This window comes from Macaca mulatta, chromosome 16, assembly GCF_049350105.2.
Source record: "Macaca mulatta isolate MMU2019108-1 chromosome 16, T2T-MMU8v2.0, whole genome shotgun sequence".
Taxonomy (NCBI): Eukaryota; Metazoa; Chordata; class Mammalia; order Primates; family Cercopithecidae; genus Macaca; species Macaca mulatta.
The window spans coordinates 64,909,880-64,935,172 of record NC_133421.1 but is presented as its reverse complement, the minus strand read 5'-3'; the positions used below and the strand labels follow the sequence as shown (position 1 = coordinate 64,935,172).

Here is a 25,293-nt window from a genome sequence, read left to right as displayed (position 1 = left end):
TGAGTGTCTTTGTTTTGCAAACCCCCACACCCCACCTGACCGTCCCGTCTCCCCTCCTCCCTGCCCTCCCCCCAGGCCTCGTTTCTTAGAGATGCTCAGAACCACAGAGGTTCTTAGCTCAGGAATGCTCTGGGCCCATCCGATGACAGAGGACCAAGACGCTAAAAGGTAGAAAGAGGTTGAGGACAGGAGGTCCATCTTACAAATACCCTTCCAGAGTTCATGGGATAGGCCCCAAGCCTGCACAGTCAGCACTGAACCGGACATGCCGATCCTACTGCAGCTTTGGGAAGACCACGTTGTCCAGGTAACCTCGATACCTGGGGACTCTGCATTTAGCAGCTCTTGCACACCTGTCCCAGCTCAGCCCAGAACTAGAGCCCTTGACCTTTTGCCAGCCCCTTAGACTCTGAAAGCTGGGGTTTGGAGGGAGGGCCTTTCTGTGGGCTCAGAGACCACAGCATGCCGGACTAGGGGTCAGGGATGGGACCCTTTGCTGGCTGCATGAGAGCTGGAACCACCCATGACGCTCTCTGCTGGCCACTGTAGCAGCAGTGGCCTCCACAGTGTATGTCATAGTCCCTTCCTGCTGCTACAACAAAATGCCACCAATGGAGTAATTTATAAACCATAGAAATGTATTTCTCACAGTTTTAGAGGATGGGAAGTCCAAGATCAAGACGCCAACAGATTCAGTGTCTTGTGCAGGCTCTCTCTGCTTCCGAGATGGGGCCTTGCTGTGCCCTCTGGAGGGGACAAATGCTGTGTCCTCACATGGTAGAAGCGTGGAAGATCACAATGAGCCGAACTAGTTCCCTCCTGCTCCTTTATTGCTATAAGAGCATTAATCCCATTCACAAGGGTGGAGCCTTCATGATCTAATCACCTCCCAAAGGCCCCCCCCCGACTTCTCATACCATTGCCTTGGGGTTTATGTTCCAACATATGAATGTTGGAAAGATACATACGTTCAAACCATAGTGTGGCTACCAACTGTGGAGGAGTAGGGAGAGAGGGACAGACACAGGCCCCCACACAGGCCAGGTATTCATGTCATTTCGTGCCTTGGTGCCCACCCAGAGCCGTGACTTCTGCAAGCCAGAAAGGAGGTCAGTCCAACCTGCAATGCATCGAGAGGGGTCTGAAGGACCCAGAGCTGCAATAGCTCTGGCCTGGGGGGAACTAGAGGGAGGGCTGAGACACTCACGCAATAGGTGATTCCATCAATTTCCCCAAGTGGAAAGAGCCTCATTGAAAATGAAGCTGCCTGGTAATGACGCCCATTCTCTCATCTCGCAAGAACGTGACATTACCCTCCTCCGAGAGATGCACTGGGCTGGAAGGTTTTTAACAAGATTTGTCAGCTGGTCTCCAAGCCGGGAATAGGTGCCCTGAGAGGAATGAGCCTGGCACGGATGCAGTCAGCGTGGAGCAGCGTTCGCAGCAACGGCATTAAATATTAAAAGGCACAGCTGCCACTGTGTGCGTGAGCATGTGGCCAGGGGGCGATGCCAGCGTGCGTGTGTGTCCCCGAGGGGAACCTGCCGGAGCGCGTGTGCGTGTGGCGCCCGCTGGTGTGGACATCCTAATGAGGTTACAGATGGGAAAACAGTCGGTTCCTGAAGGGGAGGAATGTAACAGCAGTCATGGAAAAGGCAGCCAGGCCAACCGCGCCAACGCGCCACCTCAGCTGCTGATACATTTTTCTAGAATAACTGGACATCTCCAAATATTTACAGAGAAAACAAAACCCCCAGCAATGTTCATTCCCTCCAACTGCTGTGTCTCAGAAGTTCTGACCTCGGCTCGGTGCTGGCCTGATCCCTGCTCCCCTGCCCAAGGCGCTCACGTGCCCATCTTGAGCTTGGGGTGACCCCCTGGTAAGAAGGAAAAGGCCCCCTGAGAGGCTCACCCAGGGCTTCTCTCTTCTTTTCTTACCGGCTTCATACATCTGCCCCCTCTTCCCGGGTTCACAGCCATGAGCCTGCTCCAGTCACCTGAAATTTCCTTTTCATGTCATTCCCCAGGCCCTCGTCTCCCTCATCCTTGCTGGCTGCAACCCCAGGTCAAGCCCAAGGCATTCCCAGGCCACAGATCTGCCCTTTCAGCTAGAAGCACCACACCTTTCTCATCACAGACTCACAGAGCTCCAAGGGACCTCAAAGATCAGCTGGGCCAATCCCCCAGTCATTTTCTAGATGGTGAAACTGAGGCCCAGGGGGGAGAAGCTGACTTGCCTGAAGAGGCGTTGCAACGTAGGGATATTGGTTAAACTTGCTTTGGGAGCCTGAGCGTCTGGCAGGGTTGCAGGAGGGTGTGGGGGAGAGCAGAGACTCTGGAGCTCTGCCGACTTGGAATCTCATCTCTACTGCTTCCCAGCTGTGTGACCTTCAGCTGTTGCTCAACTGCTCTGAGTCTTGGATTTCTCAACTGCAAAATGGAAAGGATTTGTATAAACACTTAGCACAATGCCTGGAATATTGAGTGTGGTGGTAAGGAATGGGGACTTTGCAGCCAGACTGCCTGGTTTGAACCCCGGCTCCACTACCTGGGCTGGTTACTTAGCCTCTCTGTACCTCAGTTTCTTAATCTGTATAATAGGGATATTAATGGTACCTATGTCCTCGGATTGTTGTGGAAGGCAACAAATCCATATATGTAAAACGCTTAGAAAAACTTACATATGCGTTGTTGGTAATCTTTGGGAAATGTTTAAGAAACGGTAACTTTAAAAAAAAAAAGTTGCTAACCATGAGGAAACCAAGTTCAATTCCTTAGCCCATTTCCATCCCCACAGAATTTATAATTCAAGCTGGAAGGCAATTGAGAGATGAGTGATTCTGGCCTTTCCATCCATTGTATGGTGAGTCAACTCATGCTCAGAGAGGGAAGCAACTCACCTGAGGTCTCTCAGGAGCTCTGCAAAGATGCTGGAACTTTAACCTCGTTCCCCGGGCTCCTAACCAGAGCTCTTCCCACCAGACCCTGCTGGGCTCACGGGAACATCCCTGCACATCCACCGTGGCACCCGCCCTCATCCCACGCTGTCTCATTCTCTCCAGCAGGCACCGTCCATCTTGTCCTTTGATTAGGTCCTTAAGGAGAACCTCCCTTCTCCCCTTTAAATAGTTCCCGTGCTTATCACTGAGTCTGGAGAATGAATGAAATACAAAAGAAATATGGCAGCGGGCCCAAAGGAAATCAGGCAGCTGATCTTTTTAAGAAAGGAAGATGGGCCGTCTTCTCTGGGAATGGGTCTCAGTTACATGTCTTTGCTGAGAGTGAACAGTTGGAGGAAAGGAAACAGACCTAAAGGGATTGGCAGGGGAATTAAGGCAAAGGAGAGGGGGAAAGGCAGGGGGAAGATGGGGCAGGAATGGGTTTTAGGGAATACACGCTGGGGGCGGGACTTGAAGCGTATCTTCAGTGTGTAGTCAGATGCCCCTTCCTGCATGCACACACGTGCATGTGCGTGCGCGCGCGCACACACACACACACACACACACACACAGAGCCTCCGCAGGTCTCCCATTCTCAGGCGAGGAGAATGGGGCTCTGTTAGTCTTAGAGACAGGTGGGTCCATGGCCTTCCTTGCAGAGAAGATGGTTAGAAATGGCCATGTTCCTCTGGTCTGAGACCCTAGAGAAACCCCAGGGAGAGTAAAAAAGGTGGGGGGGCCTCTCCCTCAACTCAAAAGAGCAACCGTGTCAGGCTTCAGAAAAGCAAGCCCTCCTAGCACTCCAGCCCACGGAGCAGCTGTCTGAGAAGCCCCAACTCCTCCAGCAGCCACCCGCTCTGTCCCTGCACTTCTCTTGGGCCCAGGCAGAGCCACTGACAGGAGTCTGTGTACAGAAAAAGCTCCCCAGGCCCTTTTCTGAGGAGAGCTGCTCCAGACTAAGTCAATCTCAGCTGATCTCGTGCGAAATCAGAAACGCCGGGATGTGAATTCCCCACGGGCTCCTCTCTTTGCGTCTGTGCGTGACCCAATTCAGATTCCTCTGCTGCCATCAGATATTCTCCTGCCCATGTTCACTTTGAGGATGGATATAACCTTATTTCTGTGTGTTGTTCACTAACCCCAGGGAATTCTGTGGCTGGGCTGTCCTACATGTCACGGTAACCACCACACAGTGTGGCCTCCAGGTTCTCATCTCTGGGTAAATAAACATCTCCTCACAGGCTTGGCCAGGTCTGGACTGGCTCGGTCCCTGCATGATGCACTAGGTCTTGAGGTCAGATATCCGTGCCCACTAGCAAGAGGGCAGGTAAGGAGACAGTTCTTGCCCTGAAGTCCTCTTGTGCCTGTGTCAGAGTTTATTTAGGACAGAATAGTTTATATTTGCTCCAAGTAAATAATATCTGACATTGGGAAGCACAACAGATGCAGCGGATGAGATGCCCCCAAACCATTTCCCAATGTTTAAAGAGGCCTGGAAAGGCAAGCTCATTGATCTCATTTGGTTTATGCAACTGCACTCGAGTGACTGAAGCAGAAACCTGATCACGTGTAAAGACTGAATGGTTCAGTCTGCTTCTCAGGCCCAGAGGGTGTTTTCTGTGGCCTGGCCCAGGCCTATGGTGAAGCCAGTACTAGGGGGTCACCTATGCGGAAACCAGCACTGCCTCCTGCCCCGAAGCTCCACAGACTTCTACAACTGACTCTCTGGACACGCTGTCTTGCTTGCGCTAGCATCTCTTACCTGCCACCTGCCCTCCTCCGCACACTCCCATTTCGGGAAGCTCAGCTGCTGAGGGTGCAATTGGCAACCTCTGGACTTGGAAATCAGGAGGAAGGGAATGGGAAGAATGGTGGCAGCTTTGTGACTGGGCTGTTCAGGAAGACAGCCCTCTGCCTTTGTTCTCCAGAGCAAGACACAGGCCTAGACCCACTGGAATCCTTCAATCCTTTGTCAAAAGCAGAACTGGGATTTTCGTCCAAGGACTACACCTATTGTGTCCCCAGCATCCTTCTTACTTGCCCCCTCCCACCCATGCTCATCAGAGCCGAACCCTGAGGAAACCATGGACCACAAGACCTTGTGAGCTTTTGTTGCTGGGAGTGTCAGAGGCTGGGAGACAGAAGGTATGAGAGATGAGATGTCCTGGAAGGGATGGCAGGGATCACAGAGGCTGGGGGCAGAGGAAAGAGGCGTTGAAGAGGTGGAGGGGTGATGAACCTAGGCGGGAGACAGGCTAACATTTACTAAGTGCCTGTGCTGCACCAAGGACTAGGATAGCTATACTATCTTCCACTGAATTCTGACGACAACAGAGAAGGAAACAGGTTTAGCGAGCTCATGTAACTTACCTGTGGTGACACAGCTAGCAATTTTATGAAGATGTTATTACATACTATACACTGTATTAAGCATCGGTATCTTATCTCATTTAATCCCCACAACAACTGTATTAAGCATCGGTATCTTATCTCATGTAATCCCCACAACAACTCTACTAGAGTCTCATTTAATAAATGAGGAAACTGAGGCTCAGAGAGGTTAAGTAACTTTATCAGTGTCACACAGCTACTAAGTGATTTCAACCAGTTCTAGCTGCCTCCAAAGTTCTTGCTTTTGCCACCCTACTACACCATTCAACTAAACAGCTGTTTAATACCAAATATTTCCGGAGCCCCTACTGAGTGCCAGGCGCTGTACTGTGTCCAACCGACATCTTTCAAACCGTGTCAGACACAGAACTCTGACCTGGGAGAAGGGAGAATCAAATAACAAAGACACAGCCCCCATCTGCCGGTGGCTGTGACCCCCACAGCTGGGCGATAACCAGGTCTTTGCTGCTCCACAGAACCTGGTCCCCGCTTCTCCCCTCTGGGCCCTGCTTCTCACCTAGGCTTCCTCCATGGGCTAGCCCTGCAGGGCTGCACACCACCTGAGAGGCACATGGCTCTCAGGGCTGAGATGGCTTTGCCATAGACTCACTGGGCCATATGGGCAGGTCACCTCCCTTTTCTGGGCCTCCAACTCCCCAGCTGTACAATGAGGTTGCTGGACCAAATCACCTCTACTCATTGCCTCCAGCTCTGACTTGCTATGGGTGCCTTGTCTGCGCAGAGTCCAGGAGGCCAGTGCTCAGCGGGGCAGGGCTCTGGGCATGTGGATGCTTGCAAGAGGTGCAGGGCAAGTGCGTGAGGGGCTGAGGAAGCTGCTCCACCCCCAGCTGTGGTTTCTCATGGGGCCACCATGGCAGCAGGTGGAGGGAAGTGTTTGTCATCCTTCCAACAAAGGCAGTCAAATAAAAGCCTCCCGGGGCACCATGGGAATAGGCAGCAAGGGCGCCAAAAATAAAACACACTTTTCCTTTGATAGGCATCGGCAGAAGGCATAGGCAGCTGCTAAGGGAGTCTGTCCTCAGGGTGGTGAGGAAAGGGTTCAGATTTCAAGCCCAAGAACACTCACACTCACACACACACTCACAAGAGCAGTCTCACCTCACAAACAGCCCGCACATACAGATGCCCAATATTCACACAAGAGACACCATCGCACATATCACACACACGCACATACACACACACACCAGTCACACAACCAGCACACGCATATACACATACAGATAGAAAACTTAACACACCAGTCATACAACCAGCACACGCATATACACATACAAATAGAAAACTTAACACACCAGTCACACAACCAGCACACGCATATACACATACAAATAGAAAACTTAACACACCAGTCACACAACCAGCACACGCATATACACATATAAATAGAAAACTTAACACACCAGTCACACAACCAGCACACGCATATACACATACAAATAGAAAACTTAACACACCAGTCACACAACCAGCACACGCATATACACATACAAATAGAAAACTTACCCCCATACAAGACCAGCTTCATAGGCCGCAACCTGTGTAGTCATGCTGGGCCCTGCACTAAGGCCCATGCTGGGTGTAATGCTTTGCTGCCTGCACTTTGAAATTCTTAATGATTTTTAAACAAGGGGCCCAGCATTTACATTTTGCACTGGGCCCTACAGGTTCTGCAGTTGCTCCTGCAGGTGTGCACTCATAAGAGCGTTCACTACTTGCTTAAGCATATATCTTTTAACACTTTTACACTGTTGGTGGGAGTGTAAATTAGTTCAACAATTGTGGAAGACAGTGTGGTGGTTCCTCAAGGATCTGGAACCAGAAATACCATGTAACCCAGCAATCCCATTACTGGGTATATACCTAAAGGATTATAAATCATTCTACTATAAAGACATATCCACACATATATTTATTGCAGCACTATTTACAATAGCAAAGACTTGGAACCAACCCAAATGCCCATCAATGATAGACTGGATAAAGAAAACGTGACATATATACACCATGGAATACTATGCAGCCATAAAAAAGAATGAGATCATGTCTTTTACAAGGACATGGATGAAGCTGGAAACCATCATTCTCAGCACACTAACACAGGAAAAGAAAACCAAACACCACATGTTCTCACTTACAAGCGGGAGTTGAAAAATAAGAAGACATGGACACAGGGAGGGGAACATCACACACTGGGGCCTGTCAGGGGTTAGTGGGGGGAAGCATTGGGACAAATACCTAATGCATGAGGGGCTTAAAACCTAGATGATGGGTTGATAGGTGCAGCAAACCACCATGACACATGTGTACCTGTTACAAACCTGCACATTCTGCACATGTATCCTGGAACTTAAAGTAAAATTAAAAAAAAAAAAAATCCTACCTTTATAGACAAGAGTGCATCCACTATACACATACACACAGATGCACAAACACAGGCATCCTACAAACGCAACACCCACACAAACAGCAATAGCCCCCCATGTGCATGCGCCAAAGCACACGCATTGATACCCAGAAGGGGCTTAGACACTCACAAGCAGCACCACAACATGCAGCCTACACCCTGCAGCCTCCTGACACAATTCGATTGACTTAACATTGGGGACAGCAGAACAATGTGCCGGGAAGGGGTTTGGAGAGAAAACAAGTTCATGTCCTCCACCTGCAAGTTCATGTCTCCCACCTCTCTCTTCGACCCTGGGCGCACCCACCCCACTCAGCGGCTGGGATCAGAAGAAAGGGAGAGCTGGGGAGGTGGACGCATGGATGGAAAGGGGACAGGGACGGAGGTGGAGAGGGAGAGAGAGGGTAAGAAAGAACGGGTGGGGAGTGGGGGCAGGAACTGAGTCCCCAGGCGAGCTGGCCCCAGCAGTGGTCTCATAAGAGCTCAGAAGGTCTTGAACCCAACGAAGTAAGAACAGTGGACCTGTGCTCCCCACAAAGCACACGCGGTCCTGCCCTCAGAGTCAGTCAGAAGATGCCCACCTCCCTTCTTACTAGCTACACGGCCTTGGGCGTGCCGTGTAACTCTGGGCCTCAGCTTCTTCCTTTGTGAAATGGAATAGCAAATTCTACATTACAGGGTGGCAAGGCACACACAGACACAGCACCTCCTGGAATCCTGCAGCGTTCAACAGCTCGTCTCCTGATCAGGCCTGCAATCTGATTCTCCGGGCAGAAACTCCAGACCCCCTCATTACAGCAGACATTTGGAACACGTTTATATCCCATCTTCTCCTCCTCTCACTTCACACCTCCCAGCCAGGTGCAAGCACAGAGGCGGATGTAATTCATGGCCACCAGCCCTTCAGGGACCTTCAGGATCCCGCAGCCTTATCCTGCCCCACCCCCTACCCAAACCAAACCAAGCAGGATGCCAAGGCCTGGAAATTTTTCTTCCTCCTCTATTCTTTTTTTTTTTTTTTTTTTTTTTTACGGAGTTTCACTCTCGTTGCCCAGGCTGGAGTGCAATGGCATGATCTCGGCTCACCGCAACCTCCGCCTCCCGGGTTCACGCCATTCTCCTGCCTCAGCCTCCTGAGTAGCTGGGACTACAGGCGCCCGCCACCATGCCCAGGTAATTTTTTGTATTTTTAGTAGAGGCAAGGTTTCACCGTGTTAGCCAGGGTGGTCTCGATCTCCTGACCTCGTGATCCACCCGCCCCGGCCTCCCAAAGTACTGGGATTACAGGCGTGAGCCACTGCGCCCGGCCTCCTCCTCTATTCTTTACCCACAACCTCTATTCTCCACCCCCAACCCTAACCTTCCTTATTTGTTTACTTATTTATTTAGAGACAGAGTCTCGCTCTCTCACTAAGGCTGGAGTGCACTGGCTCACTGCAACCTCTGCCTCCCAAGTTCAAGTGACTCTCCTGCCTCAGCCTCCTGAGTAGCTGGGATTACAGGCACGCACCATCACGCCCAGCTAATCTTTGTATTTTTAGTAGAGACGGGGGTTTCACCATGTTGGCCAGGCTGGTCTCAAACTCCTGACCTCTAGTGATCCGCCCACTTCGGCCTCCCAAAGTGCTGGGATTACAGGCGTGAACCACCATGCCCCACCTAACCTTCCCTATTTAAAATTGTCCCAGGCTCTGTCCCTTCCCTGAAAATCCCATCAATCTGTTAGGTGATACCAGATGCTTAAGGAGGGATTCAGAAAAATGAATGGGCCCTAAGGGGCGTGCTAATGTGCCCCATTCCAATTAGAGTCATCCACAAGAGAAAGGAAAGGTCGTCCAAGTGGCCACCAACAAGAAACTATTTCATCAGATTTCTTTCTTTTTTTTTTTTTTTTTGAGATGGAGTCTCACTCTGTCAACCAGGCTGGAGTGCAGTGGTGTGATCTCAGCTCACTGCAACCTCCACCTCCCAGGTTCAAGCAATTCTCCTGCCTCAGCCTCCCAAGTAGCTGGGACTACAGGCGCCCGCCACCATGCCCAGCTAATTTTTGTATTTTTAGTAGAGACGGGGTTTCACCTTATTGCCCAGGCTTGTCTTGAAATCCTGACCTCGTGATCCGCCCACCTGAGCCTCCCGAAGTGCTGGGATTACAGGCATGAGCCACCGCGTCCGGCCTAGTTCATCAGATTTCTTATAGGGCATAAGTCACTCAGATCCCCGCACAGGCTTTCTGTCAACTTACTGAGAGGGAAACTGAGGCAAAGAAGAGTGAAGTGACTTGGGTGAGCAGCAGAGTCGGGGGCTGTGGTCTTTCTGATGTGCAGCCTCCATGAGACCAGATCCAGAATAATCCACGCCCCACCGCACTAGCACACAGCTGCTTCCCATTCCCCAGGCGTGGGAAACAGCCAGGCTGGTTGGAGGCCTGCCAGGGTGGGAGGTCTGGTCACCAGGTGCCCCAGGACAGGGAGGAGGGGACAAAGCAGGGGGTCTGGCGTTCAGATTCCCATACGGGTTTCACCGTTTATCATTTGTGTGACCTTGACAAGTGCCTTCTCCTCCCTCCATGCAGTTTTCCCGTTTGAAAACGGGTATGATGTTGTTAAAACTTCCCTAGAGAGTTACGTTAAATGAGGTAGTGGATGTAGACCTCTTTGTGAAGTGTAAAGTGATGGAGAGGGTAACAAGAGACACTCTCCCATAGCAATAGCTGGAATAATCGCCTCTGCTGTGGGGACCTCAGCGGCGAGTTTAGGGGTCATCTTTCCCGGTGAGACGAGGAATTACTCCTCTGTGACACACGGGGACAGAAGGCATTTGCTTTGGTTGCAAAGTGAGGGGACTGGCATTGCTGAGCCTGTGTGCTCCCACGTCACGTGGTCCCTGGCAGGTCCCCCACTTCACCCCTGTCTGACCAAAGCTCCTCCCAGGAAGGGAGGCTTTAGGCCCCAAACTTAGCAGGTCCAGACCAGCTCCTGATTGGCTGACCTAGCCCAGTGCCTGGCACATCATAGGTCAAAACATGCTCGTGGAATAAATGCTCATGAATGGTGAATGCGGGGTCTTTCCACACCCTTGACTCATAAGTTTAAAATCTACCCAAAAACCCCCGCGTTGCAGAGACATGCCCAGGCAGACAGGCCCCTCTGTGGGAAGAGCTGTTTGTCATGGTTAAAGGTAAGGGCCCCCTTTCAGACACTGTCCTGGAAAAGTCCCAGACAGTCAACAGATGACCCGGCCTTTTAATGTCCACCCCATCCCTGCCAAGCACAGGGTCCCGGGCTCTGACGCAAGCACCTCTGCAAATAGATGTCGTTTCCATGGGAACTGAAACCCCAGTTTGTTTTTCCCTCCAAGGCACTCTGTAATTTCCAGCACAGTCTGTGCAACGTCAGCCTGGTAACCTCGTGCTGAGCTGTTCTCTGGGTCTGCGTCCAGCACAGGGCGCTGAGCTGACCTAGAGAGGTCATGGCAAGGCTGTGCTCCCAGAGGGCCTCCAGAGGCCGTGGGCCCCAGCCCCTGCCTGCCCCCTACAGAGGGGTGCCCGGTAGATAGGTGGAGTCAGAGGCGAGTCCTTGAACCTCCCTAGGGGAGGTCTGGGGGGTAGGGAGGCGTGGAAGGATGGGGCTCATTTCCAGTAAGAAGTGGGAGGGAAGGAAAAGGTCTCGGTCTGGAAGCCTGGGCCCCAGGGAGGGCGGGCGTTGGGTAACAGATGATTTCTGGCTGCTAGGGGAGGGTGTGCTCTCAGCAGTTGGATCATTAGCCTCTATTGTCTGAGCCTCCGTGAGGAAACAGCCGTGGAAGCAAAAGCAGAGCCAGAAGGACTTGGGGAGATGGAGGTGAAAAGAGGGGGAGGAGACTAGCAGAGGAGGCAATGATGAACTTTAAGGACAGGATGCCAAGAGGATGGAGGAGGGGCTGCCGGTGCCAGAAGAGTGCTGCCCCCTGTCCCCAGCGCCATTCAAGCTTAGGGCCTGGGGAGGCAGGTCCTTCCCTGCTCCAGCCTTGAGATGACCAAGGCCCCAGCCGACACCTTGATAGCCACCTGTGAGAGACCCAGAGCCAAGGACCCAACAGAGGCCCAGGTTGCGGCTGTCATGCTCCAGCCTCCTTCCACCCGCCAGGGGGAATGGACAAAGTGTTCCTCCAACCCCTTGGGGTGGCCTAGGGGCCCTCAGGGACTCCAGAAGGGGAGTCTGAGGCCAGGGTGAGAACCAGGACGCCTTTGAATGAGCTCTTTGGCCCCTCTCTCTCTTTCTCACTGCCCTCAACAATAACACCTGCTCTCATGCTTCCAGGGCACCGTGGGCGAGGTGAGGACTCCAGTGTGAAAGTGCTACCGCCAAAGCCTGACTGTTGTTACTACTACCCATGGGGGGCCCCGCCCGCATCTCCCACCCTCCACCATGTCCGGAGCCACAGGGCAGAGTGACTGCCTCTCTTCAGCCACAGTCCCTGGGTTATTCAACAGCATCTACAAGGACAGGCAACCAAGGCCCCAAAGAAAGGGAGAGTAATGCTGGGAGGGAAACAGGACATGGCAGGCAGCACCCTCTCCCCAGATTGGCAGGCATTGCCACTGCTTCCTGGGGGCCCCGTAGCCTGGTGGCCCCAGACCCCAGCGCTCATACTCTAGCCCAGCCTCAGCAGCTCAGGCCACCTCCCCACTCCACCTTGCGGTTAACAACAGTCAAACCACTGACCTGATTTTCTGCAGGGAGGAAAAGATAATAGAGCACCTCGGCACATGCGCGCACGCGCACACACAGAAACGCACACAGACACATACACACATGCACACACATACACACATGCACACACACATGCATTCACAGACTCATGCACTCACACGCATACACTTGCACACATGCACTCACACACACACACGCACGCATGCACACACACCCGCTCAATGGAAACTTTCTCTGTCTCCTTGACAGGAACCCAGCCCTGCCCGGGAGCTTCCTCAGGTAGAAAGTTCAGTGTTTATCTGCGGTTGATCAGAGGCCTGAGTTCCCGGAGCCTCCCTGGGTGAGCACCGCCGGTTTGACCTGCCTCCCCTGCCCAGGGACAGTGCCTCTGGAAGGTCTAGGTCTCTGTGGGGCGTCTGCTTTCCCCCTGAACTCTTGGCATTGTGCTGGGCACCGAGAAAGGGATTGATAAGACCCTTGACCCTTAAAAGAGCCAGAAAGATCTGGGATGGGAATAATTCCCGAATAAACCAGTGCTTCCTCTCCCTAAACTTTCTCCTAACTCAGGGTCCCCTGAGCGTCAGAAACATCTCAGGGCCATGTTCTGCCACATACAAGTGATGAGGTGTCCTCAAAGTAAGTTCTCAATGGTTGGCAACTGTTCTTATTTTTCATCACCATCAAAGGGCAGCCACCTTCCTCCGCCAGTGGGGCAACTGAGTGGAGGAGCTCCGCGCCCCAGCCACCCCCTCAACTTGCGGTCTTGGAGATACACAAAGTGTCAGAGCCGGAAGGGACACCGAGGTCACAGCCAGGAAAGTGTTTTGCTGAGCCTGTCACTAAGGCAGGCATCCACACTCACTGCTCAGAGTGTGACCTGAACCCGCAGCCTCAGCACCACCCAGGAGCTTGTGAAAAACCAAAGCCTCAGGCCCCAGACCCAAGGAATCTGAACCTGCATCTTAACAATGCCCTCAGCTGATTTTTAGCCCAATAAGTTTGAGACTCCCTACTCCCCCACGCTGGGTTCAGCCCGGGCCTAGGCCTCCTAAGAGCTACATTACGCCCAAAGAGCTGGTCTGCTGTGCCCACGAGAGGCTGCGGCCAACCCACCACGGCCACCACTGCCTTATTCCTCCAGCCACGTGTCAGATGAGGTTGATGTGGTGCTAAGTTTAGGTTCTAGCTGCCCACGTTGAAGAAGAGCAGGGGGAAACAGCTTTGCTCCTCTGTGCACAGAGGACCTCCATGCCCTACTCTGCCCCAGATGCCACCTCTCCTCCGCCTTCCAGACCCTGCCTTTCTCGAAGCAAGGGGCGGTGGTAGGCAGCGGGCCACATGCTTGGTCCCGTCTTATCTGACCTAAGCTTATAAGGCCAACTGGCTCACTCATGCTCTCGGAGCTGACGGTGGTCACCAAGGTGACCCTGTACTCCAGTTCGGCCTGCCTCCTGTACCGTGGCTTATGTCCCCTGGGTGGGATTCCCAGCCACAGACTAAAGCCAGAACGTGGGCCTCGGCATTCTGCAGCAGTCAGCTCTCCAGCCGAGCTTCAGGCACTTCAGAGAGGAGAGTTGTGCTGCTAGAAAGGCCACGTGTAGAACCTGACCGCCATTAACAGCTCTCAACACCCCTCGGGTGTGAATATCATTGATTCCCTTATTGCTGTTAACATTTTAGTGTGAATTAGCTGCTGACTGTCAATTGGCTGGCAGAGAGTGGCTGGGACATCCATACTGTTAAGTTTTGATAGGAGATACTGGTCCTCCAGAGGGGAAAAGCCCAGTCCAGCTATTTCCACCCCCTCCCATGCTGCTGTACCTAGCCACACTTGCTTGTCTCAGCCTCACTTGGGCCCTAAGGCAAGGGGTGCCAGAGCTGATTCTCCCCAGAGATGGTGAGTGCTGGAATCGCTCCCATCTGTATGCTAGGGTTCTGCACCTGGGGCTCAGATCCCTAAATTCCTTTTAGCAATAGTAGTGCCTCAGATAAATCTCATTGTCTATTGGGTACTGCCAGCGTGCAAAGCTTGGAGATCGCCTATTTCCTGTTGTTCTCCAGTCTTCTGGCCTGTGATTCTGAGGGGTTCTATGAGGAAGGAGGCCACCTCTATCTACCTGCAGCTCTCTCAACTCAGATCTCTGCCCTCAAGGCAGATATTCCCCAGATGGAAGGAAGGAAGGAAGGAAGGAAGGAAGGAAGGAAGGAAGGAAGGAAGGAAGGAAGGAGGGAGGGAGGGAGGGAGGGAGGGAGGGAGGGAGGGAGGGAGGGAAGGAGGGAGGGAGGGAGGGAGGGAGGGAGGGAAGGAAGGAAGGAAGGAAGGAAGGAAGGAAGGAAGGAGGGAAGGAAGGAAGGAAGAAAGGAAGGAAGAAAACTAATATTTGAGGGCTTCCAAAATGTGTTGGTCACTATGCTAACTCTAACCATTAGCTCATCCAGTTCTCACAACACCATGAGTTGGTGCTATTATTCCCATTTTACAGTCAAGGAAACTGAGGCTGGAAGAGGTTAATAACGTGCACAAGGTTACCCAGTTAATAAGTGGCAGAGCCAGGATTAGAACCAAGATCTGTCTGATTCTCCCACTACCTTCCAGGTCTAGAGAAGTGAGGCTATGAGTCATGTGCTCTCATTCCAAGGCTGGCCGAAGGAAGTGGGCAGCTCAGACACGTCCCTCCCAGTGGACTTTGGGGGGAAAAACTGGCAAAATGAGCTCTATCCTGTAGACTCTTCCTCTCTCTCTCCTCATAGGGAAGATTAACCAAAGGAAAGGGAGACGGCAAGCCAGCCTGTGTTGCACCGGCTGGTGACCTGGATTCCTGCCCCTCTTCTGGACCGAGTGGCTGTGCCAGTGTGGGCATGGGGCCCAAGGCCGCCAGGCTCCCAGGCATTCACATTCCACTCCCAGAAGCCCACAGCCTCTGGTGCTGCAGAGCTCCTGCCAGCCTGATCGGAGCAGCTTATGACATGACAGTGACCAGAATGACACAGACCTCAGTCCCACAACCGTCCCTCCAGGTGAGCAGGAGGGCAGGTGACGAAGCCAGCTAGGCCTGAGAAGGGGGTAATCCTTCCAACCACCACTGACCTTCTTCCCCCAAACATTTCAGGCACAAGACGAAAAGGGACAGGCAGCCACTATCCCCCTCCAGGCTAAACCATCAGTGGCACCGATTCACTGATCCTCTCCCCTGCCCCCACCCACTCCAAGTGAAAAACTATTTGTTAAACACAACTGTAAATAAGCCAGGGCAGCTACTCCACTTGCCATGAGCAGTGGGTGCTGCTATTCCATGCCACACTGAGGAAACCAAGGCCCAGAGAGGTTTACCAATGTGCCCAGGACCCACAGTCAGAAGCTGAGAGGCAAGCCCAGGCTTCTGGCTCTCCCTCCACTCTGGCCTGATACTTCCTCCAGGACCATGGCCCTTTAAAGGTGAACCTGACTTGATTTTTTTTTGTTTTTTGAGATGGAGTTTCATTCTTATTGCCCAGGCTAGACTGCAGTGGTGCAATCTCGGCTCACTGCCACCTCCGCCTCCCGATTCTTCTGCCTCAGCCTCCCAAGTAGCTGGAATTACAGGCATGTGCCACCATGCCTAGCTAATTTTTTGTATTTAGTAGAGACAGGGCTTTATCATGTTGGTCAGGCTGATCTCGAACTCCTGACCTCAGGTGATCCGCCTGCCTGAGCCTCCAAAGGTGCTGGGATTACAGGCATAGCCCCCACACCCGGCTTCCTTCTACCACCTTTGCATGGGCTCTCCCTTCTCCCTGAAATAACTTCCCAGCCATCTTCACCTGTCAGAATATTATGCCTTCTTCATGAACCATCACAAAATGTCACTTCCTCCCAGTAATTTTTTTTTTTTTTTGAGATGGAGTGTCACTCTTGTCGCCCAGGCTGGAGTGCAGTGACACAGTCTCAGCTCACAGCAACCTCCACGGCTCACTGCAACCTCTGCCTCCCGTTCAAGCAATTCTCCTGCCTCAGCTTCCTGAGTAGCTGGGATTACAGGTGACTACCACCATGCCCGGCTAATTTTTGTACTTTTAGTAGAAACGGGGTTTCACCATGTTAGCCAGGCTGGTCTCGAACTCCTGGCCTTAGGTGATCCACCCGCCTCAGCCTCCCAAAATGCTGGGATTACAGGTGTGAGCCACCAGTCCCGGCCCCCAGTAATATTTTAACATGAATCCTCCTTTCTTTGGTTCCCCATAGGTCTGTGCCTCTTTGGGGGTACTTCCCAGGGTTTATAGTTCTCTGAGTAATATCTCATTCCCCCAGTCTATGGTAAGCTCCTGAGTGTAGAAGCCATCTTGTCTCCTGGTGCCCGTCACAGTGCGGGATACACAGTAGGAGCCCAGCAGGGCTGGGAGGGAATCACCTTGCCAGAGCATCTCTCTGGAGGTGGGTCTTGCACTCAGAGGGCTGAGATAGCTCAAAAGAGCCTCTGGCTTCCTGAGTGCAGGGTGTTCTTGAGCAAGACTCTGCCCCTCTCTGAGGCTGATTAGAGATGCCAGCTCTGTCACTGGGAATCATGAGAAATCTGGGAACAGCAAGCAGAGCCAAGGAATGTCCCACCCACGGCATCTGGAGCCACTTCCTTCCTGGAAGGAGAACAAAGCAGAAAGAGGAGATCAAGCTTCTCCCTGTGGAGGGTGATGGAGCAATGGGGCCCAAGCGGGTGGACCTCCAGGAAGGAGACTGCCAGGTGACAACTGGGGCCCCAGAGGAGCTGCAGAGCCTCAGGGAGAAGGATGAGCATGGGGTCAGGCAAGCCCCCTTTCCTCCTGAACATTCCAGCCTCTCCTCTGTGAACCCCAAACTTTCCTCCCCTACCCGCTTTCTCTTTCTCCTTCCTCACATCCTCCTCCCCACCTGGCACTCCTATCCCATGACCACCCACTGCCCTGGACTACGCTGCAGAGAGACCACGCGTGACTCCGCGTCTCCACACCCTTATCTTGACATTCCAGGCCTTCCGGGTGGGCTGCCAGCACACCTCTCCACCCCTTCCCGCTTTGGACTCTCCCCCGGCCTGGATTTTCCTGCCTCTTGACCGTTCATGTGACTCCCTCAGCTCCCAGTGACCTTCACTCCCTGCTCTCTCCATCCCACCCTATGAACTCCTGCCTCTCTCCAAGCCCCCTGGACGCTGTCTTCCCTGGGCAGCACTGCTAGATCCCCAATCAGCTCGGGCCCCCATCGCCCCACTTTTTAGACTCCTACTATGCTTTCACCCCCCCATCCAGTGCTTATCACTCTGTCTTGGATGGAAATAGCAACAACAATCATGGGAATAGACATCTCTGTCACCAAAGACTCCTGCTTCCCCTTGCCTAGCACGTGGGTTGACACTGAAAAGTATATGGAGTTGACACTGAGATCTGACACTGCCCAGCCAGGGACTGTATTTCCCAGCCCCCGTGGCATTAACATGGGGCCATGTGACTAGTTCTCACCCGTGGAATGTGAGCTGAAGTGGCACTTCTGGGCCAAGGCAGTTAAGAAACTGATGTGCCTTCTCCACTCTCTCTTCCCCACCCCCTAGCTAGAGGCCGATGGCCAAAGTGATACTGGAAGATACCTGTTAAAGACGGCAGAGCTAATTAGCCAGGCATGGTGGCACACACCTGTAGTCCCAGCTACTTGGGAGGCTGAGGCAGGAGAACCACTTGAACCCAGGAAATGGAGGTTGCAGTGAGCCGAGATAGGACCACGGCACTCCAGCCTGGGAGACAGAGCAAGATTCCGTCTCAGAAAAAAAAAAATGGCAGAGCTGTCAGAAACCTGGTCTCTGGATGAGCCTCACTGCTAACCTGGTATTTTCTTAGACCACTGGGGGGCAAGAAACAAGCTTCCATTGTCTCTAAGCCATCACACATTCTTGGGTCTATTTGTTACACCAGTTAGCATATCCTGACCAATGCAGGTAGCTATCAATTCGTGGAGCACTTACGGTATACCAGGAATTACATGAAGTGTTTTTACATTCATTGTCTCAGTTAATCCTCACAGTACCTCCATGAGGGAGCTATTTTAAAGTGCCTGTTTTATAGATGAGGAAACTGAGTCTTAGAAAGGTTAAGTAACTTGGCCAAAGTGGCCCAAGTAATAAATTGCATTCTAAACTGGAACCAGAGTGCCTCACCACCTACAGTGAGCTTGGTACATGTCTGCTATCCTCCCCAGACCATTGTCACTGAAAAGATCAGAGTGGAAGAAAGATCACACCTTGCCCTCCTGAAGAGACAAGAGTCTGACCCACACTAGATTTTTTTTTTTTCCAAGACAAAATCTCATTCTGTCACCCAGGCTGGAGTGCAGTGTCACGATCTCGACTCACTGCAACCTCAGCCTCCTGGATTCAAGCGATTCTCCTGCCTCAGCTTCCCAAGTAGCTGGGATTACAGGCCCCCACCACCACGCTGGCTAAGTTTTTCGTTTTTTTAGTAGAGATGGGGTTTCACCATGTTGACCAGGCTGGTCTTGAACTCCTGACCTGAAGTGATCCGCTCGCCTCACCCTCCCAAAGTACTGGGATTACAGGTGTGAGCCACCGCACTAGATATTTTGTAATATCATTACTTTTCAGCTCCCATTTTCCGAGAGCCTTCTAGGTCCTACACAGAGTCGGCGGGCGGGTGGGGGGAGGCATTTCACATATAGCAGTTTAATAATCACGGAAGCCCTGCCAGGTGGATATGTACTTTGCTAAGCTGGAAGCAGGCTCTGGGAAAAGCTCAGTAACCTCCCCAAGGTGACCTGCCTGAGTGGCCAAGCATAAAAGAAACTGGGTCTGCTGAGCTCTCACCTCCACTCTGCCTCCGCACTCTACCCCTCCCTTGTCAGACCCCTCTGACCTGGGAGGCAGCTGGAAGTTTCCAGCAGAGCAGGGGAAAGGGGAATGGAGTACTGCGTGTGTGTGAGTGTGTGTGGAGTGTGTGTGTGTGTGTCCTATACGTGTATACCAACGTCTCACTGCTTTCTATCACTCAGTCTGGTTTTCATCTCTTTAGGGAAGAGGATGGGGCATGAAAGACGAGTGGAAGAAAAGAGAATTCCTCAGGCTGAAGGAATAAAAGGTCAGAAAACATCAAAGTTGATGGAAACTGTGGGTTTCATGGCTAAATCCCCTGGCTTAGTCCAGGAGGAAACTCCAGTCCCCAAAAAAAGGGACTTGCTCAGGAAATTGGGATTACAGCCTGCACTTCTAAAACCCTACAAATGCTTTTTGTGCCAAGCCCTCTGCCCCAAAGCCAGGGAGAGGATAGATCACTCACAGTTCATAGCTCATCTCAGATGTCACCTCCTCCAGGCAGCCTTCCTTCCTCCTCCACAGCAGCTCTGCCACTCCTCTGGGAATATGGTAATAACACTCACTCTTCATATTTACTGAATATTTGCCAAGTGCTAGTCCTTGAGGACTAGCACTCCACAGGTTTACTCACCTGTCTGTCTCACCCACTGGATTGTGCGAGGATGGAAACAGATTCTGTCTTGGTCACTGTAGCCTCCCCAGACCTCAGGAGACCCGGTGCATAGTAAGTACTCAATAAACAACTGTGGGACTGAATGTCCAAATCAGTGAAAGGATCAACCAAATGGTTATACACACTATTCTACATAACAATGGCCTCGTGTGCGCACAGGGCTTTCATTTTTCAAATCACATTAATCACATTGTCTCAGTAGAACCCAGTGAGAGGCCTCAATAACAAGGAGAGTGGTATCAAGTGTATGCCCACATACACACATGCACACCAGCACATGCAGCCCCCCTCCATGTTTATGTAAGTATACAGAGGCCCATACACCCATGCCTTCCTAGCCGGCAAGAAAGATGCCATGACGTGCTATTTCCTGTTTTGTCTGCAAACACGGAGGCCTCCTCCACTTTCTTCCCCACCCCAAGACACACGCGCACACACACACACGCACACACACGCACACACACGCGCACACACACACACATGCGCGCGCGCACACACACGCGCACACACACACGCGCGCGCGCACACACACGCACACACACACGGTCGGTTTTCCTCTTTAGCTGAGCATGAAAGAGAGCCAGCCGTCCACAAGGGGGCATTCAAGGACCATCAAACTCAGTATCTCAATGCCAAGACTGCTACTTAAACTTGGTCTCAGAGAGAGGAGAAGATCCCAGGAAAAACTGAAGAACCAGGGTGGGGTCTCGCGTGGAAACCCAGAAGAGGAGGTGGTCAGCCACCGGAGAAGCAGGGCTGATGGAGATGGAGTCTCCGTCTAAATAACAGAAATGGTAATAATTTACCAAGTGCTCTCTTGGTATTTACCAAGTGCTAGTCCCTGGTCTAAGCACTTCACATGTCATGACTTGTTTAATCTTCTTCTCACCTCTGCAAGTCTCAGTGTTGCTGTAATTCCTGCTTTATAGATGAAAAAACTAATGACTCAGAAAAATTAAGTAACTTGCCCAGGGTCACTCAGTGGTGAAGGCAGAATTCGAACTCAGGACCTGTTGTCCATAGTTCCTACTGTTAACTGCTCACTCTGCTGCCTCGAGGCTGGACTTTCAGACATCCTACTTCTCAGCCTAGGATTCTCTGTGCTGGACTCCACTTCTCACATCTCCAGGCCCTTTTGGGTGGTTGATGAAGGACCTGGAAGCCGATTTCCTAAGAGTGAATAACTTGGTGCCCTGAAACTGACCCCTCATCCGCTATAAACTGTCGATGCTGGTTTGGTTTAGTGCCTTTGGAAAGCAGTAAAGCAATTACTAGCAAAAGGCACGAAGCTCTTCCTCCCCCTTTGACCCAATAATCTCTTTTCCTGGGAAATTATTCCAAGGAAATTATCCAAACGAAGCCAAGTGTTATCTGAATACATGCGTGCACTGAAATCTTTCTTTAAAGGTCAAAAACTGGGAACCACAATAAGGAAGTGGTTTAATAAACTGGGACATCAACACAATGGACAATCAGGCCTGGAAATCCACAGCTGTGTGACTGTGACAGGGAATGGGAACATGGAGGATGCTTCCACTACACAGTGTATCACCACTACACTCCCACCTAACTAGCTAGTTCAACAAATCACGCTTGTCAAGGAGAGAGGTCTCCCTGTTCGTATTCAAAATAAACTCAGCCTCTGACACCCCAAAGGAACAGAAGAGAAGCTTCAATGCAACAAAAACAATAAGCTCAGTAATTCTTGGCTTTTGAGTTTCCAAGGCCCCAGGTCCTGATGATGTATGACATTTTCTGAGAGTGATTTTGATGATTGGTTATCGATGATTTTCACCTTTCACACCATACTCGTTATTAAGCCATCTAATTCGTCATATTCAATTTTGTTAAGATACCTGGTGTGGTTTCTGTTTTCTGACCAGACCCTGATACATGCATAGACCATGGACCCTGATGAATGCTATCTCCCCCATAATGATAAAGTGATTTTTAAAAAAGATTTCAAAATCAGTGCACCCACCATGGTTTCAACTCGTACAAATGTATGCTTAAGGAGGGTACAGGTACGGCTGGTCTTCTCCAAATGATACTTGGTACTAGTTGCCTCTTGACGCATCCTAAAGTACCCCAAAGCTCAGTGTCCTCAAACAACAACTTTTATCATCTCAGTCTCTGTGGGTCACAGATCCAGGTGCAGCTTAGCTGAGCCCTCCGCTTCAGCACCTCTGCAGGCTGCAGTCAAACTGTCAGCTGAGCTGGAGTCGTCAGCTGGGGACCCGATACCGAGCTCACTCTAGTGGTTGCTGGCAGGATTCAGTTCCTCGTGGACTGTTGGATCCAAGGCCCCGATGCCCTTCACTGCCTGTGCCCTCTCTTCCTCAGCACGTTGGCCACTCCATGGGGCAGCCCCCAACGTGGCAGCTGCTTCATCAGAACACGTAAGAAAGAAGTCTTGAAGAGTGTGAGCAGGAGGGGAGTCCCAATTTTGTATCGTCTAATCTCAAAAGTGACATTCCGCCACTTCTACCATATTTTACTCATTAGGAGCAAGTCGCCAGGTCCAGCCTACACTCAGGGGAGGGGATTACACAAGGACGCGTGGTATGCCTACCACATACTTGAACATTTATAGCATCTTCTCAATAACAAAAACAGTATTTTCTCAAGTTACTTGTCTAATATGGAAACTTTCTAAATCCATTGGTGAATGCCCACACCCATTTCTCGCAAGCAACAGCCCCCGGTCCCCCTAGTCCCCCGCCCCCACCAGACTTACTGGAAAGTCCCTGCCGGGTGAGTGAGCGGCTATTTGCCAGATTGGGGGTGGGGTGGGGGTGGGATGGGGGCAACATGGGCACCTTCAGAAGTCAAACGTCAGAGGAGGGAGGCAACTCAGGACTCGCCTTTGAAAAAGGTTCAGTTGGTGCCTGCCCCAGGCCATTACCATTGCTTTAGGCTGAATTCTTAACCAGCCCAACAAGGTGTGTCCGGATGTGGCTTCGCCCGCTTTCTCCAAGCTCAACCCGCCTTTCTGTTCACTCTCTCCACACGCTAACCACAATGGCCTCTTCTCTGGCCTCAGAGAGGCCAGGCTCTTCTTCTCCAATGAAGCATTTGCTATGCTCTTTCCTCTCCTGGATCCCCGCCCTGCCCCCCAAAGCCTCACCTGCCTGACTCCTACTGAGCCTTCAGACCTCCGCTTGGACAGCACTTCCTTGCAGGGGCCACCCCCAAGCCTCCAGTCTCCACCAGCTCCCTGAGCTACCAGTGATTTCCCCCCCAGGAGATCTCTGATTCCAACCAGAAATAGCATTTCCAACCAGCCCTTAGGCAATTTTTAAAATAGGGCAAGTTTGGGAGGCACTACCCACTGTCTTCACAAGTTCACCTGGCACCCTTCCCTCTCCGGTCCCACTCAGCACACCTAGAGCTGATGAGTTGGTTCTGCCCTGCGGACCCCCGCGGGCCAGGCCCACATCTGTCTCGCCTAAGCCCAGTAGGGGTAAGTAGGCAGGGGGAGAGCAGGCTGGAGGGAGATGGACAGGCACTGCCAAAGCAAAGGTGGGGTGGAGCAAATGAGCACATTGCTGCTGAGATGGGCTGAAGAGAGGCTTGGCTGGGCACTGTTGGGGGAGGCAGGTGCCGCAGGACATCCAGGTCCCACTGAGAACATTCAGGATGCTAAGAGACAGAGATCCAGGAAGAGGAGAGATCTTCCAGTGCTCCAGCAGTCACCAGGCAGAAAACCACGAACCTCAGGCTCTCTCTGGGATAGTGTAGTCTACTCACAGCCCAGCTGCTCAGGATTACAATGGCGGAGACTGAGGTTTAGGGTTGTCAGGTTTACCAAAGAAAAATGCAGAAGCCCTGTTACACTGGAATTTCAAATAAACAACAAATAATTTTGTAACATAGGTATGTCCCAAATATGACTCAAGTGTCACATATTTTAACTGGCAATGCTGCCAAGGTTATGAGCTGATGCTAAAGCCCCAAGGCCAGAGTCCATGATTACTCCACGGGTTTCCTGGAGACAAGAATAAACTCAGGGCCAGGCATAGTGGCTCACACCTATAATCCCAGCACTTTGGGAGGCCAAGGTGGGAGGATGACTTGAGGCTAGGAGTTCGAAACCAGCAACATGGCAAAACCCTGTCTTTAAAAAAAATATATATATATATAAAATTAGCCAGCCATGGTGGTACGCACCTGTAGTCCCAGTTACTCAGGAGGCTGAGGTAGGAGGAACCCTTGAGCGTGGGAGGCTGAGGGTGCAGTGAATCATGATCACACCACTGCACCCCAGCCTGGGCAACAGAGTGAGACCCAGTCTCAAAAAAAAGTGGGGGACTGGATACAGTGGCTCATGCCTGTAATCCCAGCACTTTGGGAGGCCGAGGCAGGCAGATCACTTTAGGTCAGGAGTTCAAGACCAGCTTGGCCAACATGGCAAAACCCTGTCTCTACTAAACATACAAAAATTAGCCGAGCATGGTGGCACACGCCTGTTAGTCCCAGCTACTTAGGTGGCTAAGGCACAAGAATTGCTTGAACCCAGGAGGCAGAGGTTGCAGTGAGCCAAGATTACGCCACTGCATTCCAGCCTGGGCAACAGAGTGAGACCCTTTCTCAAAAGAGAAAAAAAAAAAAACTCCTAGGGCTCACCTCTCCAAACAGTCCACGGAAGCGGTTTTCATTGTTGTGATAGTTCAACACTGGAAGCAACCTGAATACATCTGAGGAGGCGGGGATTCCTTTCTAGTGGCTTAAAACAACAGAAATGGACTGTCTTGCAACCTGGAGACCAGAAGTCCCAAATCAAGGTGTCAGCAGGGTTCTGTTCCCTCCGAGGCTCTGGGAAAACTCCTTCCTTGCCTCTTCTAGATTCTGACAGGCAGCTCTCCGCCCTCAGCACTTCTTGGCTTGCAGCTGCATCACACCAATCTTTCCTCTGTCATTGTGTGACATCCTCCCTGCGTCTCTGTTTCTCTCTCTCTCTTTTTAAATGTTAAGTTCCGGGATACATGTACAGAACGTGCAAGTTTCTTACATAGGTATATATGTGCCATGGTGGTCTGCTGCACCTATCAACCTGTCACCTAGGTTTTAAGCCCCACATGCATTAGGTATTTGTCCTAATGCTGTCACTCCCCTTGCCCTTCAACCCCCATCAGGCCCTGGTGTGTGATGTTCCCCTCCCTGTGTCCATGTGTTCTTGTTGTTCAACTCCCACTTACAAGCGAGAACATGCAGTGTTTGGTTTTCTGTTCCTGTGTTAGTTTGCTGAGAATGATGGCTTCCAGCTTCATCCATGTCCCTGCAAAAGACATAAAGTCATTCTTTTTTATGGCTGCATTCTCTGCCTCTTTTTATAAGGGCACCAGCT

General features: G+C 51.7%; 1 long non-coding RNA gene across 1 annotated transcript; it reads left to right on the top strand.

Moving 5' to 3' along the window:
- Positions 1–3,303: 3,303 nt before the first annotated feature.
- LOC114673150 (uncharacterized) lies at positions 3,304–21,322 on the top strand. The gene is made up of 5 exons (XR_013406760.1): positions 3,304–5,084; positions 8,814–8,931; positions 12,699–12,789; positions 15,201–15,467; positions 19,473–21,322. It is a non-coding gene; the product is annotated as an uncharacterized LOC114673150 (long non-coding RNA).
- The last annotated feature ends 3,971 nt before the right edge of the window (positions 21,323–25,293 follow it).